The 14,045-nt window shown below is 44.1% G+C and overlaps 1 protein-coding gene across 1 annotated transcript in view; it reads right to left on the reverse strand.

The window, feature by feature from the left end:
• The window catches only part of LOC121879209 (low-density lipoprotein receptor-like), a 103,485-nt gene that overhangs the window by 62,533 nt on the left and 26,907 nt on the right, over positions 1-14,045 (reverse strand).

Genomic DNA, 14,045 nt, shown 5'->3' on the forward strand with positions numbered 1-14,045 from the left:
AGATAGATAGATAGATTCGAGGTTCGCCATGTTGGTCTGTGTTCCTTTTCGCTTTTCTGGGGAGAAGGAAATTCACCATCCGAATTCTTGAGAAAATTGAGAATCTTGAGTCTTACCTTTTGTCCGCTGTGTTTGTTCAGTTCCATTTCCTTCATTCACAGACCCATTTTCTTCACTCACAGCCCCATTTCCTTCATTCACAGACCTATTTCCTTCATTCACAGACCTATTTCCTTCATTCACAGACCTATTTCCTTCATTCACAAACCCATTCCCTTCACTCAGTCCCATTTCCTTCACTCAGCCCCATTTTCTTCACTCACAGCCCCATTTCCTTCATTCACAGACCTATTTCCTTCACTCACAGACCCATTTCCTTCATTCACAGACCTATTCCCTTCACTCAGTCCCATTTCCTTCACTCACAGACCCATTTTCTTCACTCAGTCCCAATTTCTTCTCTCACAGCCCCATTGACCAAACGCTTCAAGAGTTCACCTATTCTTTCACAAGTTTTTCCCGGTTTAATTAAATTTCACAAGGCTTTCTTTTCACCTGACAATGGTTCCAGGTAAAATGTATTTGAGCATCACAGTGTACTCAACTCTACCTGGTATCTACCTGCAGGTTTATTTCCCCAGGTGTTCTGCTTAAGTAAATAGAAAAATATTTAAACAGGATAAATTTGTTTAGCTCGATGTGTGTATGTATGTATTTATCTCTCAAGTTGTATTTAATAATGTTGTAGTAGTAGTAGTAGTAGTAGTAGTAGTAGTAGTAGTAGTAGTAGTAGTAGTAGTAGTAGTAGTAGTAGTAGTAGTAGTAGTAGTAACAATAATAATAATAACAGCAACAACAACGATAATAACAACATTAACAACAACAATAACAACTCAACATATAACCCATCTCTCACATGACCCTCTGTACGTGACCTATGACCTCTCTCCTCACCCCCCAATAAGGGTCAGTTTAACACTATAATCCCCTGGGAGTGAAGGGTCAACAAACTCATCCAATCATTAAGCAACCAATCCAAATTACATTACAAGGGATTAGCTATTCAGATTATCAAGATTAAATGGTCAACTTTAGTCTGTGTAGCTGAGAATTAATAAATTATTAAATGAATTATCGTCATTAATATTGGAATTATTGGGTGGAATAACGTGTGTGTGTGTTTTATAGTTACATCAACAATTAAATAAAAAAAAACATTTCCAACAGCACACAAACGTTCAGATCCCTTTACTTCTCGTTCAGATCCTCCTAATGAACGTTCAGATTTTTCCCTAAGACGTTCAGATCCTACTCTAAGCCGTTCAGATCCTCCCCTAAGACGTTCAGATTCTTCCCTAAGCCGTTCAAATTCTCCCCTAAGACGACCAGATCCTCCAACCAGTATCACACTCCCCCACAGGAACCTATAATTAATAAACCCTACACAAAGGTCAACAACCAACCTACACAAGCCTTGGTGCCAAACTTTAGATGAAGAATAAACAAAAGAGGACCAGCAGGAGACAAAGGAGCATCAGACTCCCTTTATTATACACGGGAAATCCACTATAAACTATAATAACAAAAGAGAATCGGGTTTTTTGGAGGGTCTTAAGCGATCCCATACCACAGCAAGGAAGTTTTAAAGTGGCTATAAGGGATAAAGACAGAATAGAATCGGATCTTTTACGTACGTCTTAAACGACCCTACACCTGAGGGTAGAAACTATGAAAGAGGGTCGGATTCTTTCCATCTTCAACGCGGAATTTTAATACAAATCATTAAATGGTGGAAAAAGGGTCAGATTCCGTCTATATTACGAGACCCTCTTCTCCAGCACGGAAACGCTTTAATAAAAACAATAAAAACAAAAGAGGGTCGGATTCCTTCCCTCTAGGCCGATTCTATATTCGGTGAGGATACTGATATAAACAGGAAAGACAAAAGAGGATCAGATTGCTGCTGATCCTCTACCATAAACTCAGGAAACAGGCTCGACCTCAGATAGCAACAAAGGCCTCTTGGATCCCCCACGACCAAAGCGACAAGGGGTTCTGACTCCCACTCCCCCCCTCCCCCAGGGATCTATTGCGCTGAAAAACTACAAGCCATTGGGCAGAAGAACAAAGAAAAAGAGATAATCACAATGGCCCGGAGCCTCTTCCATAAACTGGGCCTTTCTCTGTGGTAGAACAAAAGCCTATCGGATCCAACACGACCATGGAGACAAGGCGGTTCCGAACCTTCAGGCATCTATGACAAGACGCAACAAAAAAATACCAAGTTGTCAGGATGAAAAACAAAAGACAATCGTGACCAAGAAGAGCTGCTTGATCTCCTTCCATAAACTCGATCCTCCCCTTGTGATCGACCGGGAGCTTCTCGGATCCCACAAGACCGCGGAGACAAGAGGTTCCGATCTTCAGGCTTCTATGACGACCAGATAATAGGCGGGAAATTACAAGCTGTCAGGATCCTTATCTCTCCCGTTTGTCACTCGTGCCATGACTACGAATACCATTAATCATTTTCCATTCTGAGGGAGGGGAGGGATGGGTGGGAGGTAAGAGGGAGAGAGCGGAGAGACGGTGGCTGGGTGGGAGGGAGGGAAGGGGGAGAAGGAGGGTTAGTGGGTGGGTAGGAAGGAGAGAGAGGAGGATGGGTGGGAGGGAAGGAGAGAGGAGGAGGGGGATGGGTGGGAGGTAAGAGGGAGAGAGCGGAGAGACGGTGGCTGGGTGGGTAGGAAGGACGGAGAAAGGAGGATGGGTGGGAGGGAAGGAGAGAGAGGAGATGGAGGGAAGGAAGGAAGGAAATAAGGGAGGGAAATGAGAGAAAGGAAGGAAGGAGGGAGGGAGAGAAGGAAGTAACGAACAAACGAAATAAGGAAGGAAGGAAGGAGGGAAGGAAGGCAAGAAGGAAGGAAGGAAGGAAGCAACATATCCCACCTTCTAAACGTAATTCAAAGTGTCAAAAGCGCCTCTGATATAATTAAATTAGTTGCACGACGCCGCTTTCAAACACGCTACATATTTCAATGGATTTTTCCCCCCTCAGAGAGATACGCTTTCAAAGGACTCCGTCACAGAGTTTCACATGTTAAGCTAAAACCCTAAGGAATAATATCATAAATACATGACTAGGGCGTTCCTTAGGTCGCTTGGGGGGTGGGGGGGGGGGTGATTTATTTCCTGCAGTTGCTTTCATGACTTCAACTTACTTCATTCACAGCCTCGCCCCTTCATTCGTTTGTTTGCTTTTAGGGGTTTTCATTCACGTCAGTTTGTTTTCATTTGCTTTCTTCATTCACTATCACAGCTTCGTGAGCAAATATTCATTTATGGCCTGTATTTAATTACTAATCTAAAATGCTGACTCACTCTCTCTCTCTCTCAACACAGAAAACACCTCCATACACATCCTACCCACATATATATATACCCACACCCATACACCCGCTCACTCTCACCATCCACACAACACCTCACCTCCCCCCAAGACCTTCAGTCACCCACAAACACCCAGTTCCCACACATCCACAAACATAACCCAGCCCACACCCACATTCCTACACTTCACGACACGACAACTCATTTGGCCCTCAGAGGCTCCCAGTCCCCAACAATTTTCAGGAAAAAAGAAAACTCCGCATTGGTTTTCACTTCCCTCCCACAATGTAAAGGTCACGAGGGCACTTTCAGACACTTGGACACGCACATTGGTTTTCACTTCCCTCCCACAATGTAAAGGTCACGAGGGCACTTTCAGACACTTGGACACGCACTTATCTATATATTGCTCTTCGTGGGTATACATTAGTGCTTATTATTTCCCGCCCAAAAACTACAGTGGATGCGTATCTAAAATATTTCTCAGATATATTCTTTGTTCTTATCAATATCCCCCCAACACTGCAGATCTCTTTATGACAATCATCCCTTATGACTTAATGACATATATACCTTAATACTAATTGAATCTCCATCAGTAAATACTTCCAATCATCTAATATACTATAGGACTAGGCGTGTGTGTTTGTGTGTCTGTTCTGGGCAGCCGAAAAAGGCACAATCGTTTTTCATCAAACTTGGTGGAAAAATCGCAAAAAAATCGTAGAGTGGAACAAACCTGGTCCCATGTCGATGGTTTCTTTAGGAAGGCATTAATTAACAATTTTATTTACGATGGAAAACGATGCAAGTCTACGGACTTGGCGCACCCTAATTAACCGTGTAAGTCTACGGACTTGGCGACCCTCACTCGCTGTAGGCTGTCACGAGCGTTCAAACTTTCACAAGGGCACGAAGGGCCAGCGATCACTTGTTTACTCTATGACTGTTTGACTGGACACTATAAGGCACTCCCAGTCACTTGCGGCCATGGTATAACCTTCTATAATATAATACTTTTAATACTCACGTAACTTATTTTATTTCCATACGTCATTAAACATTTGAAACTATAATTTATACTCTAGTAAACTTTATATTAATTACAGAATCTAAGACTAAAATTATAACATGAATTCTCATTTGACTGAGGCTACTCAAGAAGGCATCAATTGAGGTCTGAGTTACTTCGAACGGGATCTCATTTGACTTTGATCTCCTCCGTACTCAAATGAGACACAAATCAGGTTATTTCCATAATGTATTAAAATATAAGCCTTCGAGTGAGGCGAAGACGTTTCGTATATACTGTAAACAAGAAACGACTCAAAGTGTACATGAAATAAAACATAATTTATAACATATTCAACTTGATTGCCACTATGCCCATCAAAATAACGTAAACAAAGACGCTGATTGGCTGATAGAACATTCATACTCTGGTACGTTGCCAATTTTGCCTGTAAGGAAAACCAATCAAGTTTGACTTAGCAAGAGAGCAAGACGTTGATTGGTTGACGGCATATTCACACCCGGGGAGTTGCTATATCCATCCGTAAGGGAAGCCAATCGAATTTGACTTACCAATAGTGCACAGCGCTGATTGGCTGATGGCATATTCACACTCGGGGGACGTTGCCAAATTCGTCCTGGTAGGGAGCCAATAACATCTAAGATCTTAAGCTACGTGAACGTGTGTTAGGTTAGAATCATCACTTAGAAATCCCTAACACTGCTTCAGGCTTCACTTCTTATAACTAACATCTACTGAAGCCCTTTCGGACGCTCACTGAACCCATGAAACTCCACTCGAACTAAGACAGCCCATTCAGAAAAGAGGGAAGCCCACTCGACCCGGGGAAAGCCACTCAACAAGAGAAAACTCACTAGACTCAGGGGAAACCGACCCGGAACCACTAGTAACCCCAGAAAACCCCTGAGGTATTACAACCGCTGCCGTTTATGAGAATTTCCCCCCTAAACGCCACAGACCATAACAACCAGCCCCTACTGCTAGCAAAGAGCGGGCGAACGTTAGTCTGGCGAACGTTAGTCGTTAGTCTGGCGAACGTTAGTCTGGCGAACGTTAGTCTGGCGAACGTTAGTCTGGCGAACGTTAGTCTGGCGAACGTTAGTCTGGCATACATTAAGTGGGTAATGAAGGCTGGTCTTATGTATTATGGAATATCCCGGCTTTATAAGTCTGAATATCCGGTACTGTAGATTTTCGACCACTCAAGTCTGATAACCTCGAAAATCCGGCATTACCACCTTAAAAAATCAGGCATTAATACTTCGGCATTTCGAACATTGGAAAACCTGGCAGCTAATGTTGAAGCAGCATTATTTATTCTATTTCAGTCTATCTCAACCTCTATCTATCTCAACCTCCATCTATCTCAACCTTTATGTTTCAGGGTCTAGTTGGCGCCTCTTCCTTCAAAGACTTTATTTAATCTAACTTCCAACTCTTTGAAATTCAAATTCCATTCTCATGTTTCCAAGTCAGGATTTTAAAATTCCATCTTTCCGTATTACGATGCCAAGTGCCAGTTGGAAAAAAGTTCTGGTGTTCTATATTGTTCTTGTTCTAAGTTCTGGCGTTCAATATTGTTCTTGTTTTGAGTTCTGGTGTTCAATATTGTTCTTGTTTTGAGTTCTGGCGCTCTATATTGTTCTTGTTTTAAGTTCTGGAGTTCTATTTTGTTCTTGTTTTGAGTTCTGGCGTTCAATATTGTTCTTGTTTTGAGTTCTGGTGTTCAATATTGTTCTTGTTTTGAGTTCTGGCGTTTAATATTGTTCTTGTTTTGAGTTCTGGCGTTCAATATTGTTCTTGTTTTGAGTTCTGGCGTTCAATATTGTTCTTGTTTTAAGTTCTGGCGTTCTATATTGTTCTTGTTTTGAGTTCTGGCGTTCTATATTGTTCTTGTTTTGAGTTCTGCGTTCAATATTGTTCTATATTGTTCTTGTTTTGAGTTCTGGCGTTCTATTTTGTTCTTGTTTTGAGTTCTGGCGTTCTATTTTGTTCTTGTTTTAAGTTCTGGCGTTCTATATTGTTCTTGTTTTGAGTTCTGGCTTTCTATTTTGTTCTTGTTTTGAGTTCTGGCGTTCTATTTTGTTCTTGTTTTGAGTTCTGTTCTTGTTTTGTTCAGTTCTGGTGTTCTATATTGTCTTTTTTTTGAGTTCTGGTGTTCAATATTGTTCTTGTTTTAAGTTCTGGAGTTCTATATTGTTCTTGTTTTTGAGTTCTGGCGTTCAATATTGTTTCTGTTTGAGTTCTGGCGTTCAATATTGTTCTTTGTTTTAAGTTCTGGAGTTCCATATTGTTCTTTGTTTTGAGTTCTGGCGTTCAATATTGTTCTTGTTTTGAGTTCTGGCGTTTAATATTGTTCTTGTTTTAAGTTCTGGCGTTCTATATTGTTCTTGTTTTTGAGTTCTGGTGTTTTTATGGGTTCTGATTTAAGTTATTTTAAGTTCTGGCGCTCTCTTGGGATCTCTGTTTTAAGCTCTGGCGTTCCTATGACCCAAAAACACACCAATTCTTAAATACCAAAGCGAAGAAATAAATTAAATCCCAGTAACTTAGAAAAAAAAATCCAGTAACTTAAAACAAATAAATCCAACAACTAGAAAAAAATGAATCCCAGTAACTTAGAAAAAATAAGTAAAAGTCAAGCTTATTTAGAATTCTATGTCTACGCGAAGAATTCATTTTGGAGGACAGAGCGTTAGAGGAACCAAATTCGGCCTCACCATCCAGTTTCAATTTCATCTGTGCTGGCTCATCTCCCCGGTACACCACCACCAGTTAACAAATACCTCAACCCTCTCTTCCTTCTACTGCGTCTTCGTATCTTCTTCATCTTCCTTCTCCTCCTGCTTCTTCTTCTTCCTCCTCCCCTTTCTCTTTTTCTTCCTTCAATACTCTATCTTCTTCCATATCTACATTTTCTGTCTTCTCCTCTTCCTCTTCGCATCTCCTCTTCTTCCTCTTTCTCCATCTCCTCTCCTCCTACTTCCTCCCCCTTCCCTACCTCTTCCTCCTCCTACTCCTTTACCAAGATGTATTCGTCCCCTTCCTTCAGATTTATTTCCCCGCTGTCACGATTTATTTCCTCGGGAGATTTATTTCCGGGTTACTCTTTTTCTCGACGTATACTTCAACTTGTATTTATTCTGTATTTTCCCAACAGTCAGTTCTCTCCCCAGTCTCCAAGGTAAGGTTCTCTCCCTGGTCTCCAAGGTAAGGTTCTCTCCCTGGTCTCCAAGGTAAGGTTCTCTCCCTGGTCTCAGGTAAAGCTCCTGGTCCAGAAGTCTCCTGGCTCAAAGTCTCTCCGGTCCCAAGGAATCTCCCCAAACCCGTCTCCAAGGTAGAGTTTCTCCCTGCCAGGTTCTCCCTGTCTCCACCGCCAGTTCTCCTGGTCTCAGTTCTCTCCCTGGTCTCCAAGTTAAGAGTCTCTCCCTGGTCTCCAAGGTAAGGTTCTCTCCCTGGTCTCCAAGGTAAGAATCTCTCCCTGATGTTATCTCCCTGGGTGAAGTGTTTCCTCCCTTTATATTAAGGTATTTCCTCACTGCTAACTGGACAAAAATACACACAACCCCAAAGTGTATTTTGTTAGTGCTACTGTACACACACACACACACACACACACACATGTATAAACAAGTATATTTATGTATATCGTATTTATATTCAGGGTCCTTGACAATACTGGCAGCAATGGAGTTGTTTACTCAGGGACGCCGGATCTTACGTTTGTTTACAACCAAAGCTCAAGTGGCGCGTCTTTTTTCCCGCCAAAAAATATAAATAGGCGCAATTTGTTTTCGCGCCAAAAGTGTCACGTGGTTGGATTTTTTTTACCCGCGAAAAAATAGAGATAGATGCGATTTGTTTTTCCTGTCCAAAATATCAAAATGGTGTGAGTTGTTCCCGCCCAAAACAGGTATAAATGCGATTTGTTTTTCCCGTAACAGTCAAGTCTCATACACATTTCCCGCCTTATCTGTAATTACCGGGAATTTCTTTTCACTAAACCTATCAAGTAACCTGAATTTCCCCACACAAACTCCCATAAGGATTTTTTCCCGCATAAACTGTAAACAAAAGCTCAATCACTCTTCCGATGTTAAGTTTTTTCCCTCCCAAACTGTGTGTCCAGAGTTTTTCCCGCCAAAATCATCAAGTGGCCAGAGTTTTTCCCGCCCAAACTGTCAGGTGATACTTCGCGCGGGAAATAACTGCCACTGACCTATCGATCACTGCCAGACAAAGCTAACCAGTTTTATCCCCGCCCTCTCCTGCAGAAGGCACGTACGGGGAAAATATCTGAAGGAAGTCAAAGGTTAAGAGATTTTTCGACTTGAAGTTTATTGAGAATTTACCCGGAATCTATTTAGGTCTTTTAAGCTGTGAAATATATCTGACGGGCGCTTTAACCTGGAGTTTATTGGGAATTTACCAGGAGTATATTTCATCCCTAGCAAAAGTCGAAACACGAGCCCTCTCCAAGCCAACGTAGCCTTATCAAATCCTAGCAGATCTTAGTAGGTATAGTAAGTCCTAGCAGGTCCTAGTAAGATTCATTAAGTCCTAGAGGGTCCTAGTTAGATTCAGTATTTACTAGCATATCTCAGTATCTCCTCTAGGAGTTCTCACGACACGTTCTAGCAGTTCTCATGACACGTCCTAGCAGTTCTCACGACACGTCCTAGTAGTTCTCACACGTCCTAGCAGTTCTCACGACACGTCCTAGGAGTTCTCACGACACGTCCTAGGAGTTCTCACGACACGTCCTAGGAGTTCTCTCAGCGGGTCTCAGCTCCCGTCAACAGTTCCCATCTCATCGATTTTGGTGTGGCAGCACATACGCCCTTATGGTCCCCAGGCGGCGCTAGACTGGGCACGCCGGACTTGCTCCACCCACACCACTCCCTGAGACTCCCTAAGGCTCCCAATTACTCCCGGACACTCTCTGAGACTCCCTAAGACTCTCTGAGACTCCCCCAAGACTCTCCGAGATCCTTATTCAGACTCCAAGAACCTCTCTACCCACGTCAAGAGCGTTACTGAGACTCCAAGAGCAATTTTTTTTAACCACAGTGAGTGCCAAAGACTTCCTGAGATAGTGTAAAGCCTCCCTGAAGCTAACTTAAGCTAAAATGCGACTGACACAACTTTGTTTAGTCGGCAGGAGCCTTGCTAAGCCTCCCGGAATCTCAACAGATGCTCTATGAAGACAGGTAAAGATTCAGTGAAGCTCAGGAGGTTTAACTAAGGACCGGGAGAACATTTCCAACGAGGCTTCTACCGGAACAATACCGTCCTCGAGAGACAGCTAAGGCCCTGGAGTCCTCGAGAGACAGCTAAGGCCCTGGAGTCCTCGAGAGTTAGCTAGCCCTCGAGAGACAGCTAAGGCCCTAAAGTCCTCGGGAGAAAGCTAGCCCTCGAGAGACCGAGTCTTGAAAAAGCTCAAACCTAAAATAAAACTATCACTAAAGCTTTAACAGGACTGGCTGGTAACTGCTGACTCCTCCAAGTCTTCGAAAAGTTCAGTGACGTTAAAACTTTGCCAGCACAATCGATCAGCAGCGCCTGGCGTTCCCAAATCCCACCAGACTATGTGACGCGTTGCCAATGGAAGCTTCTTGTCGGGCGAATGTGTCGACTCGTCTTCTGCCTGCAGTGGCGTTGTAATAGGTAAGAACGCCAGACTAGACGAAAGTTCACCCCCCACTTTCCCCTGTGTGTGTGTGTGTGTGTGTGTGTGTGTGTGTGTGTGTGAATCTGAGAGAGAGAGAGAGAGAGAGAGAGGAGACCTCTTCATCTCTAAGGACACACTTGAAGATACTCTCTTAAGGGCAACATTTCTAAAAGAGGGGGAGATGTGGAGGGGAGATGAGGAGGGGAGATGGGAGGGGAGGTGGGGAGGGAGGGGAGATGGAGGGGAGGTGGAGGAGGGAGGCAGAGGAGGGGAGGGGAGGAGGGGAGACGTGAGGGGAGACGTGAGGGGAGGTGGGGGAGGAGGGGAGACGAGGGGAGGCGGGAGGAGGGTGGTTTTGGTGGAGGTAGGAGGAGACGGAGGGGAGGTGAGGAGGGGAGACGTGAGGGGAGGTGAGGAGGGGTGACGTGAGGGAGGTGGAGGAGGGAGATGTGGAGGGGAGGTGGAGGAGGGGAGACGGGAGGGGAGGTGGAGGAGGGAGGTGAGGGAGGGGAGGTGAGGAGGGGAGAAGTGAGGGAGGTGGAGGAGGGGAGACGAGGAGGTGGAGGAGGGGAGACGTGAGGGGAGGTGAGGGAGGGCTTTTGAGGGAGATGGTGGTGAGGATTATGATGAGAACTTTTAATGAGAGAGAGAGAGAGAGAGAGAGAGAGAGAGAGTCATACTCCTATCATTGCTGACATGAATTACTCCCTACATTATTCCATACGTTTGTTTACTAAAAATTCTACCTTCGTTTACAAATTTTTTTCCTCATTTTTGACAGTTGTTTACATTTATTTACTTCTGTTTACAATGCTTTATACCTGTTTGCTTCTGTTAATCTGTTTATAATTGTTTGTTTGTTTCTGTTTACAATAAATCATCTTTTGTTTGTCTTCTTCTTTCCCCCAAATTTGCATGTTTACTTCATTCCAGGTGTTGTTTACTTTGTGTTTACCTGTGTTTACCTTACATTTAGCTGTCGTGTGATCTGGGAGGAGGAGGAGGAGGAGGAGGAGGAGGAGGAGGAGGAGGAGGAGGAGGGAGGAGGAAAGGCGTGGGAAGTGGAGAGGAAAGGAGGGAGTGGAAGGAGGAGGAGGAGGAGGAGGGAGGAGGAGGAGGAGGAGGAGGAGGAAGGGAGCGTCGTAGAGAGCCACTTTGATCCTGTTTTCCTCTCCTAGCTGTCTCTGTCTGTCTGTCCCTTTGTCTGTCTGAAGGCATTTCTCTCTCATGTATCAGGAAGGGTTTTTGCTCCTAGGACCCCCAGCACTTGCTCCCTAGGACCCCCAGCATAGCTCCTAGGACCCCCAGCACTAATACGAGGACGTAATGGTTTCCTACAGCATTAATTTTGGATCGTGGCCTGACTTTGGCAATAGATTACCCCCCACTCTTCCTCTCCTCTCCCCTCACCCCCCCTCTCTCCCCTCTTACCCTCTGCTTCTCACTTGTTTTCCCGTTCTCTCTCTTCCTCTCACTTCTCATTCCTTCCCTCTCATCCTGTCCTTCTTTACCCTCTCTTCCTGTCAGCCCTCTCCTGCCCTCTCCCACCCCACTCCTCATCACACTAATTCGGACTTTCTCACCAAGCCTCACACGCAGTACCCCCTCTCCGTTTTTCTAGCACCCTTCCCAGGTAATATCAGGTCAAATCGTCACCACCTGTGTACCCGAGCAACTGTACACAACACAACGCACTTTCCGAGAGGCACCACGCACCTTTCCTCCTCACATTTGGCAACACTGGTCCAGGAAACGCACTCTACGCTGTAATAATTTAGTCTATATACACTCATTTATCATGTATCAAAGCACTTTATTATGAATACACTCTCCGGAAAGCAAATGACACACTTGGTAATAATTAAATTTGCAAAACACACTACAAACACATTAATACACACCACACACACACACACACACACACTACAAACATTAACACAACACACACACACACACACACACACACACACTAGTAGTTGCCACCTCGTACTAATTAAATTTCCAAACTGAACACAAACATTAACACGACTGGAATTCACAAATGCACTTCAGGACAGCTCTAAAGACACCACAGTTCTCTAATTAAAGATAAGAGATTAGTGAAGGCCCTTACGTGATAATTAAACTCATTAGCACACTACTAACAACGATAACAAACACTTAATATCTTCAGTCACTCAATAAAACTATCTATACAAAATTGTGTTCAGACAATATGACACAATGGACGAAGGATTTTGACAACCCTACCGAGATAACAAGAGTCACAGTGTTCATTATGGGGTTCATCGATCACCCCGAGGACAGATAGTTTTTGGGGTGACGTGACCACCACACTGTTTATATAATTATTGAGCAAAATTACCATACAAGTTTATAATGACTCAGGATGTATATAGACAATGCAGGTATAGTTACAACTGTGTGTGTGTAAAAATATATGCTGATAACCACAAGGAAACAAGAAAACACGAAGTTCCCAAGCGCTTTCGTGTAATTCACATCTTCAGGGGTGAGTACAGACTATACGTAATATATACTTAGTGTATTACCAAGTCATCTGTAAACTCAGTCACGTATGATCCAATATGATTCCCAATAACAAATATTCCCACATTCCAAACTTTGCACGCCCACATATACACACACACACACACACACACACACACACACACACACACACACTCCAATTACACTACAGTTCAAACTTTGTAATACAAGACCACACAGCCAGCCAACGGGAGGCACAAGTGTGACCAGACAATAATATTACTAACTTGTACCCAGAATACAGGCGGTAGTACAACATGACCCCTACACTTACAGTACAACATGAGAATACCCGGTACACTGTACCCAGAATACAGGCAGTAAGTACATGAACCCCTAACACTGTAACAAAAGTAACACTGTACAATACAGGCGGTGCAGCAACATGAACCCTAACACTGTGCCAGAATACAGGCGGTACAACATGAACCTGGCCAACACCCAGAATACAGGCAAACAGTACCATGAACAGGCGGTACAGTACCATGACCCCTAACACACTGTGCCCAGAATACAGGCGTTACAGCAACATGAACCCTAACACTGTACCCAGAATACAGGCGGTACAGTACAACATGACCCTAACACTGTGCCCAGAATACAGGCACAGTACAACATGAACCCTAACACTGTACCCAGAATACAGGCGCAGAGTACAGAACCCCTAACACTGGTACAACATGAACCCCTACAACACCCAGAATACAGGCGGTACAGTACAACATGGAAACACTGTGCCCAGAATACAGGCACACTGACCCCTGTGTACCCAGAATACAGGCGGTACAGTACAACATGAACCCCTAACACTGTACCCAGAATACCAGGCGGGCACAGTACAACATGAACCCTAACACTGTGCCCAGAATACAGTACCCAGCGCGTACTGCAACATGACCCCTAACCTAACACTGTACCCAGCAGAAGTACAGGCCCAGAATACAGGCTGTACAGAACCCCAACACTGTGCAGAATACAGGCGGTACAGTACAACATGAACCCCTAACACTGTACCCAGAATACAGGCGTACAGGTATACAGTACAGACATGAAACCTAACACTGTGCACCCCAGAATACAGGCGGTACAGTACAACATGACCCCCAGTACCCCTGCAGGGCGTACAGTACCCAGAACATAACACTGTGCCCAGAATACAGGCAGTACAGTACAACATGAACCCCCAGAATACAGGCGTACAGTACCAAGAACCCCAACACTGTACAGGCGGGTACAGTACAACATGAACCCTAACACTGTACCCAGAATACAGGCGGTACAGTGCAACATGAACCCTAACACTGTACCCAGAATACAGGCAGTACAGTACAACATGAACCAACACACTCCAGTACAGGCCAGAATAACAGGTACTTAGAATACAGGCGGTACAGTACATGAACC

Source organism: Homarus americanus, unplaced genomic scaffold (genome assembly GCF_018991925.1).
Source record: "Homarus americanus isolate GMGI-L3 unplaced genomic scaffold, GMGI_Hamer_2.0 scaffold12226, whole genome shotgun sequence".
NCBI lineage: Eukaryota > Metazoa > Arthropoda > Malacostraca > Decapoda > Nephropidae > Homarus > Homarus americanus.